The sequence below is a fragment of the Solanum tuberosum genome, unplaced genomic scaffold (genome assembly GCF_000226075.1).
Source record: "Solanum tuberosum cultivar DM 1-3 516 R44 unplaced genomic scaffold, SolTub_3.0 scf00163, whole genome shotgun sequence".
NCBI lineage: Eukaryota > Viridiplantae > Streptophyta > Magnoliopsida > Solanales > Solanaceae > Solanum > Solanum tuberosum.
Window position 1 is genome coordinate 1,225,742 of NW_006239087.1, and position 8,155 is coordinate 1,233,896.

Consider the following 8,155-nt stretch of genomic DNA (forward strand, 5'->3'; position numbering starts at 1 on the left):
GTCTCCTTCTGTATATATAGACTTGTCTTTTAATTTTCGAGACAGTCCAGTCTCTGTTGTCCATTTTGGGACTTGTACTCATTTTGTTAGTAGCTCTGTACTAGTGACCTCCAGGTTCTGGGCGGGATCTTTATTTGTATATATGTTTTGGTTTGATTCTGCCTGTCTATATTGTTATGTGCCTACTCTTGTTTAGTTTCTACCCTCAGACCCATTACTTGTTGTTCCGGGTTACGGGTTGGCTTACCTGCTGGTGGGTTATAGTAGGTGCCATCATGATTTGAGAAATTGGTCGTGACAAGTTGGTATCAGAGCCTAAGGTTCACCGGTCTCACTTGCACAGAGCTAACGTCTAGTAGAGTCCTGCGGATCAGTGCGGAGACGTCCGTAACTTATCTTCGGTAGGCTACAAGATGTCATTAGGAAAATTTCCTCTTTTGTTTCGTCTTTCGTGCAGCGTGTGTCGTATTGGTTTCTGGAAATTTTACTTGTTTCACTCTTTCGAAGGATGACTCGCTCGCGAGGTGGCGCGGCTAGGGTGGTGCACCCCGGGCCTGCAGGCAGATCCTCATCTTGGGGTAGACGCCGACCCCGAGGTCGAGGCAGGGCCGTAGCACTAGCCTGAGATAGGGAGGAGGAGCCTCAGGCAGCATATGTACCTCCAAAGTCGGTGGGCCGGGGCCAGCCCAGCCACCACCTGCACCAGCTGCAGTTGCAGCTCATGATATTCATGCTCTGCTGACTCAGAAACTTGCAGCTATTGAGGAGATACGACAGGCACCAGGACCTGTCCCAGCAGCACCAGCTCCAGCGCCGCAGGGTCAGCCTGCCACAACGGCACCAGAGGTTCAACCGCCACCAGTTCATGTTGCTGTCGTGTTAGACTTAAAGGACGGGGAGATGCCACTGCGCGAGCAGAAGATGCTCGGGCTGTTCCAAAGGTTGGCACCGCCGATATTCTCAGGGGCGATTGTGGAGGATGCCTACGAGTTCTAGCTCACTTGTCAGGAGCAGCTACAGTCATTAGGCGTCTTGGAGTCGAGAGGAGCCGACTTCACCGCTCATCAGTTTCGTGGGCTAGCCAGGCAGTGGTGGCGCTCGTATCGAGAGTGCAGGCCAGCTGGATCGCCTACTGTATCTTGGAGTGAGTTCTCAGAGGCTTTCTTGGCCCGGTTCATGTCACAGAGTGTTAGGGATAGGCTTCGTGATCAGTTTTCTATATTGGAGCAGGGACCTATGACCGTTTCGGAGTACGAGATGAGGTTCCATGAGTTATCTCGACATGCTACCATGATCCTACCCACGGAGAAGGAGAGAGTTCGTTGTTTTGTACGTGGGTTGCGGTACCGTCTGAGGGTCGACATAGAGCATTTGGTTTCGGCCGGCCGTTCATTTCTTGATGTGGTCGACCATGCCCGATCCATGGAGCATATTCATAGCGAGGCCCAAGGGGGCAGCGATAAGAGGGCACGCTACCAGGGCAGCTACAGCGGGTCCCAGACTGGAGGGAGAGACTACTATGATAGGCCCCGCCAGAGATTCCAGCAGTGTCAGTCCAGTCGGCCTGTTCAAGCGGCATTACCTGCTTCTGAGGGAGGTCAACATCACCAGGGTGGTCCTCGTACGGGCCAGAGTTCGAGGGGATCAGATTCCCTCCCTTCCTATCGCGGTCGGGTTACTTCAGGGCGTTCAGGTTCGGGGTGTTTTGATTGCGGTGCGCCTGACCATTGGTCTAGAGAGTGCCCCCGGCGAGGGCGAGGTGCGATTGTACCAGCTCCCATTGCACCTAGACCAGTTTTAGCAGTGCCCCCTCTAGCTAGAGGTGGTGGTCAGGACCAGGGTCGTCGGGACACCCCACAGGGTACCAGAGGCGGAGCTCGGGGAGGAAGGTGAGGTGGTAGATCAGATGCATTCAGGCCATACCTTGATTTATTTGTTATTGTCTTCATGGATAAAATACTGGTATATTCGCGGAGCCGGAGTGAACAAGAGCAGCATTTGAGGATTGTGCTCCAAACTTTGAGAGATCAGCGGCTTTAGGCCAAGTTCTCAAAGTGCCAGTTTTGGTTAGACTTTGTAGAGTTCTTGGGGCATGTTGTATCCAAGGAGGGCATTATGGTAGATCCGGCGAAGATTGAGGCTATTCGTGATTGAGCTAGGCCTACCTCAGTTACTGAGATTCGGATCTTCGTCGGATTAGCAGGCTAGTACAGACGCTTTATTGAGGGATTTTCTACTATTGTAGCCCCGTTGACTCGATTGACTCGTGTTGATGTTCCCTTTGTTTGGTCAGAGGAGTGTGAGGCGAGCTTTTTGAGGCTCAAGGAGTTATTGACCACCGCTCCTATATTGACCCTTCCAGTTGAGGGCGAGGGCTTCACAGTTTATTGTGACGCATCCGGTCTTGGTTTGGGTTGTGTATTGATGCAGCAGGGTCGGGTTATTGCTCATGCGTCGAGGCAGCTTAAGATTCATGAGCGCAACTACCCCACTAATGACTTGGAGTTGGCGGCGGTAGTTTTCGCGCTTAAGATTTGGAGGCACTACTTGTATGGAGTTCGATGTGAGATCTATACCGATCATAGGAGTCTTTGGTACATCATGAGCCAGAGGGACCTTAATTCGAGGCAGCGTCGTTGGATTGAGCTCCTGAAGGACTACGACCTTTCTATTCTCTATCATCCGGCAAGGCGAATGTGGTAGCGGACACCTTGATCCGAAAGGCGGTGAGTATGGGTAGTCTAGCCTTCTTATCTATTGAGGAGCGACCCTTAGTTTTGGACATTCAGTCCTTAGCTAATAGCATGGTTCGGTTGGATATCTCAGATTTTAGACGCATCTTGGCCTTTATGGGAGTTCAGTCTTCTTTGCTTGATAGGATCCGTGGTTGCCAGTTTGAGGATGACACCTTGGTGGCCCTTAGAGATCGAGTGTTAGCGGGTGATGGTGGTCAGGCTACCTTAGATCCTGATGGAGTGTTAAAATTTGCCGGCCGTATTTGTGTTCCGAGAGTTGGATATCTGATACAGTTGATACTTTCTGAGGCCCATGAGTCTAGATACTCTATCCATCCGGGCACAGCGAAGATGTATAATGATTTGAGGCAGCATTACTGGTGGAGTGGCATGAGGAGAGATATTGCTGACTTTGTTTCCCGTTACTTGTGCTGCCAGCAAGTAAAGGCCGAGCATTTAAGGCCTGGTGGTGAGTTTCAGAGATTACCCATTCCGGAGTGGAAGTGGGAGCGTATAACTATGGACTTCGTTGTGGGGTTGCCTCGGACTTCTAGAGGTGTTGACAGCATTTGGGTCATCGTGGATCGATTGACCAAGTCAGTACACTTCCTTCCTGTTCATACTACTTTCAGTGCCGAGAGGTTGGCTCGTATCTACATTAGGGAGGTGGTCCGTCTTCATGGCGTGCCTGTTTCTATCATTTCAGACCCGGGTTCACAGTTCACTTCCAGCTTTTGGAGGGCTTTTCAGGAGGAGTTGGGCACCCGTGTCCACCTTAGCACAGCTTTTCACCCACAGACGGATGGCCATTCGGAGCGTACTATTCAGGTCCTTAAGAATATGTTGCGGGCCTGTGTTATGGATTTTGGAGGTCAGTGGGACCAGTTCTTGCCTTTGGCAGAGTTTGCATACAACAACAGCTGACAGTTGGGGAGGTTGCTTATGAGTTGGCCCTACCTCCAGTATTTTCGGCCATCCACCCAGTGTTTCATGTTTCGATGCTGCGGCGATATGTTCCTGATGAGTCCCATGTGCTCCAGTATGATGCAGTCGAGTTGGATGATCGTTTGACATTTGTAGAGGAGCCAGTTGCCATTCTAGCCAGAGATGTGAGGAGATTGCGCTCTAGAGCCATTCCTGTTGTTAAGGTCCGTTGGAGGCATCTTCCAGTCGAGGAGGATACCTAGGAGACCGAGTAGGAGATGTGAGAGCAGTTTCCCAGCTTGTTTAAGCCTTCTAGTACTTCTTGACCCTTACTTTCGCGGACGAAAGTCCTTTTTAGTAGTGAATGTTGTAATGTCCCTCTTGGTCATTTCTGTGTGTCGTTTAGAGCGTTCCTATAGCGACCCCCAGTCATTTATGACTTGCTGGGACTGACAGTTCGGTCACCTGGTCGTTCGTTTGGTCTTGGTGCGAGTTTTTGTGTTTTGGAGCTTATGAACCTTGAACGATCATTTTTGATCAAAAGTTCAAGAAGATGACATTGGAATCCAATTCTGACGATTCCATCAGCTCCGAAAGGGTCATTTTAGGATGATAGCATGGTCGACATGACTCCCGAGGTTTTCAGTGTGAGTCGGTGCGATTAGGCGTTTTAATTCTAAGTTTAAGCTTAAGTTTGACTTTGGTCAACATTCTGAGTAAACGCGCTCGGATGAGAATTCCGTCAGCGCGGTTAGCTCTGGAATGTCAAGTTTGGCCTAGATTGACCCTTCTTTTGTGTCTGGAGGTTTTCGATGTCTTTTCGAGCCCTTTTGTGAGTTTTGACTTAAAATGGCTTTTTGAAGTGGACCTACTTTTTATCGAAATGACCTATGATGGAAATTTCGACTGCGCCGTTGAGTCTGGAATATCAAATTTGGTATGGTTGCATATCTCGTTTGCGTGCACGGGGTTCCGAACGAGATCGGAGCACCCCGTCGGAGTTTCAAGTTTTGGAATTATTGCAGATTTTCTGCAATAAATGCAGAAAAACAGCAACATATTCCCCAAACTTAAACCCTGATAACTCTCTCATCTTTCAACCGATTTGGGCGATTCAAAAGGAAAAGTTGTGAGATTATTCGAGGACAACGTGTTGGTGAGCTCGGATAGTGATTTTGGAAGTCTCCGGTTTTGAGGTAAATTTTGTAAAATACCTGCTGCCGCACCCTTTTTGTGAGCTTGATTTTGGGAATTTTTGAGACTTGATATTTCAGTCATTTTAGGTCCGATTTCAGTGATTTTTGAGGCTATCTTGAGTGGTTTTTCGAGGAGAACATTGTGGTGTTGTCAGAGTTTACTGTAAACCACCTGTTTTTGGTAAATATGCTGAATTAGCTGCTTTCCCATTCCTTTAGTTCTCGAGGAAAATTTGGGTTTTTGTTGTATGTTGGTACTGTGTTGTTTCTTAGCCCCGAATTGTGTCCCATCATGGAACACAAGTTCGGGGAGCTGTTAAGAACCTACTTTTGGGGTAATTTTGGAATTTTCAGCGCGGGTCCCACGATTCTTGTTTTGACTCCTTGAGAAAATTTGGGTTTTAGTTGCATGTTGATATTGTGTTGTTCCCGAGCCCCGAATTGTGTCCCATTTTGGGACATGAGCTGGGAAAACTGGTTAGGACCCACTTTTGAGGTTAATTTCGAAATTTTCTGCACGGGTCCCACGATTCCTGTTTTGACTCCAAAATTGACCCGTCTCCGTTTGTTGTGATTTTGGTGTCTAAACGACTGTAATAACGTTGTGATCCTATTTTTGATAGCGGGGCAGCGTTTCGAGGACGTTCGGAAAGGGAAAGCTCCGGAGAAGTTATTTTGGAGCTCGTGTGATTGGCCTACAGGTAGGCTACGGTTTTCCTCTCTTAGATTGAACTCGAAAATGTGAATGCATGTTGATTAGTTGGGATTTGGGTTGGGTAGTTATTGAATCATGCATAGGTGATTAGAAATCATGTTTTCGGCCTATTTCGAGAATTATCGGGTAACTGTGAGCATGCTTTGTGTTATTAATGGACCCTCCTCTCTATGTGGAGTGCTTGCATGCTTAATTATTATTTATTTGAAGCATGTTGGGCCTTAGTTTAGGTTTGACTAGGGCTTGCCTTAGAAATACATGATTCGGATCCGATAGGCCTTAGTTTTGCCCCGACGTCGCTCGGCCGGCTTAAATCCCTGTAGACTGGTGTAGCAGACTTGAGTCTGATAGTTTGGGCCTTAGTTAGGCGATACTCTTTCTCCGATTATAGTTATCCTTATTTTCCCCGATGTTACGGCTTCACGAGTTACATCAGCAACACTAGTTCTACTTCGCGATTTGAATTTGGTTCCAAGGACTTTCATTGATTGGCTATGTGTGGACGGCGTTTCACGGACATTTATGAGTATGGATCGATTGGGACTCTTTCAACAGCTACATTGGCACCTTTATAGAGCATCCGGTTAGAGTTCCGGCCTCTATTGCCCAGTTACTTATATAGAGCATCGGTTTATAGTTCCGGCCTCTATTGCTCAGATACTTATATAGAGCATCCGGTTTAAGGTCCGGCCTCTATTGCTCAGATACCTATATAGAGCATCCGGTTAGAGTTCTGACCTCTTATACTTGTTACTTGTGATTGGTTACTTAGGTACTTTTGGTGAGCATCCGGTTCGAGGTCCGGCCTCCGTACTGTCAGATTCTACTAATTAGGGTTGAGGTTCTGGTTCGATGTTCTTCGTTCATGGGTTCTTTTATGCAATTCTCTTTAGTTATAGTTATTTTGTGTACTCGTCGTGCTTATGGGGGTCCGTTTGGGTTTTTATTTAACTTGCGCACGAGTGTACCTTCTGGGCTTATGGGGGCCCAGTTAGGTGTAGTTAGCTTATAGATTACTTTAGTTAGTTCTTTGTACACTCGTGTGCATTCCCTTGTTAGTTAGATTTTAGTTCTTGACTTCGGTTTGTGTTATTCCTTCTTTTCATACTGCCTTTACTTTTCAAGTTCAGTCGGCCTATGATGCCTACTGGGTACCTGTTGTTTTGGTACTCATGCTACGCTCTGCATCTGTTTCGTGATGCAGGTCCGGGCACTAGTAGCCAGCGTTGATCGAGCTTGGAGCAGACTGATCCGGAGACGGGAGTGAGCACACGACGTTTTGTACTATTTCAGTCTCCATCTGTATATATAGACTTGTCTTTTACCTTTCGAGACAGTCCAGTCTCAGTTGTCCACTTTTGGGACTTGTACTCATTTTGTTAGTAGCTCTGTACTAGTGACTTCCAGGTTCAGGGAGGGATGTTTATTTGTATTTATGTTTTGGTTTGCTTCCGCCTGTGTATATTGTTATTTGCCTACTCTTGTTTAGTTTCTACCCTCAGACCCATTACGTGTTATTGCGGGTTACGGGTTGGCTTACCTGCTGGTGGGTTATAATAGGTGCCATCATGATTTGAGAAATTGGGTCGTGACAAATTGGTATCGGAGCATAAGGTTCACCGGTCTCACTTGCACAGATCTAACGTCTAGTAGAGTCCTGCGGATCGGTGCGGAGACGTCCGTAACTTATCTTCGGGAGGCTACAGGATGTCATTAGGAAAATTTCCTCTTTTGTTTCGCTTTCGTGCAGCGTGTGTCGTATTGGTTTCTGGAAATTTTACTTGTTTCACTCTTTCGCAGGATGACTCGCTCGCGAGGTGGCGCGGCCAGGGTGGTGCACCCGGGCCTGCAGGCAGAATCCAAGGACTTACATTGATTGGCTAAGTATGGACGGAGCTCCAAGGATATTTATGAGTGTGGATCGATTAGGACTCTTTCAGCAGCTACACTGGCACCTTTATAGAGCATCCGGTTAGAGTTCCGGCCTCTATTGCCCAAATATTATTATAGAGCAACCGGTTTAAGGTCCGGCCTCTATTGCCCAAACATTTATATAAAGCATCCGGTTAGAGTTCCGGCCTCAGATACTTGATACTTATTAATGGTTACTTTGGTACTTCTGGTGAGCATCCGGTTTGAGGTCCGGCCTCCGTACTATCAGATTTTACAAATTGGGGTTGAGGTTTTGGTTCGGGTTCTCCATTCCTAGGTTCTCATATGCAATTCTCTTTAGTTATAGTTATTCTGTGTACTCGTCGGGCTTATGGGGGTCCATCGGGTTTTTATTTAACTTGCGCACGAGTGTACCTTCTGGGCTTATGGGGTTCCAGTTAGCTGTAGTTAGCTTATAGATTACTTTAGTTAGTTCTTTCTACACTCGTGTGAATTCCATTGTTAGTTAGATTTTATTTCTTGACTTCGGTTTGTGTTATTCCTTCTTTTCATATTGTCTTTACTTTTCAAGTTTAGTCGGCCTATGATGCCTACTGGGTACCTGTGTTTTGGTACTCATGCTACGCTCTGCATCTATTTCGTGATGCAGGTCTGGGCACTAGTAGCTAGCGTTGATCGAAGTTGGAACAGAT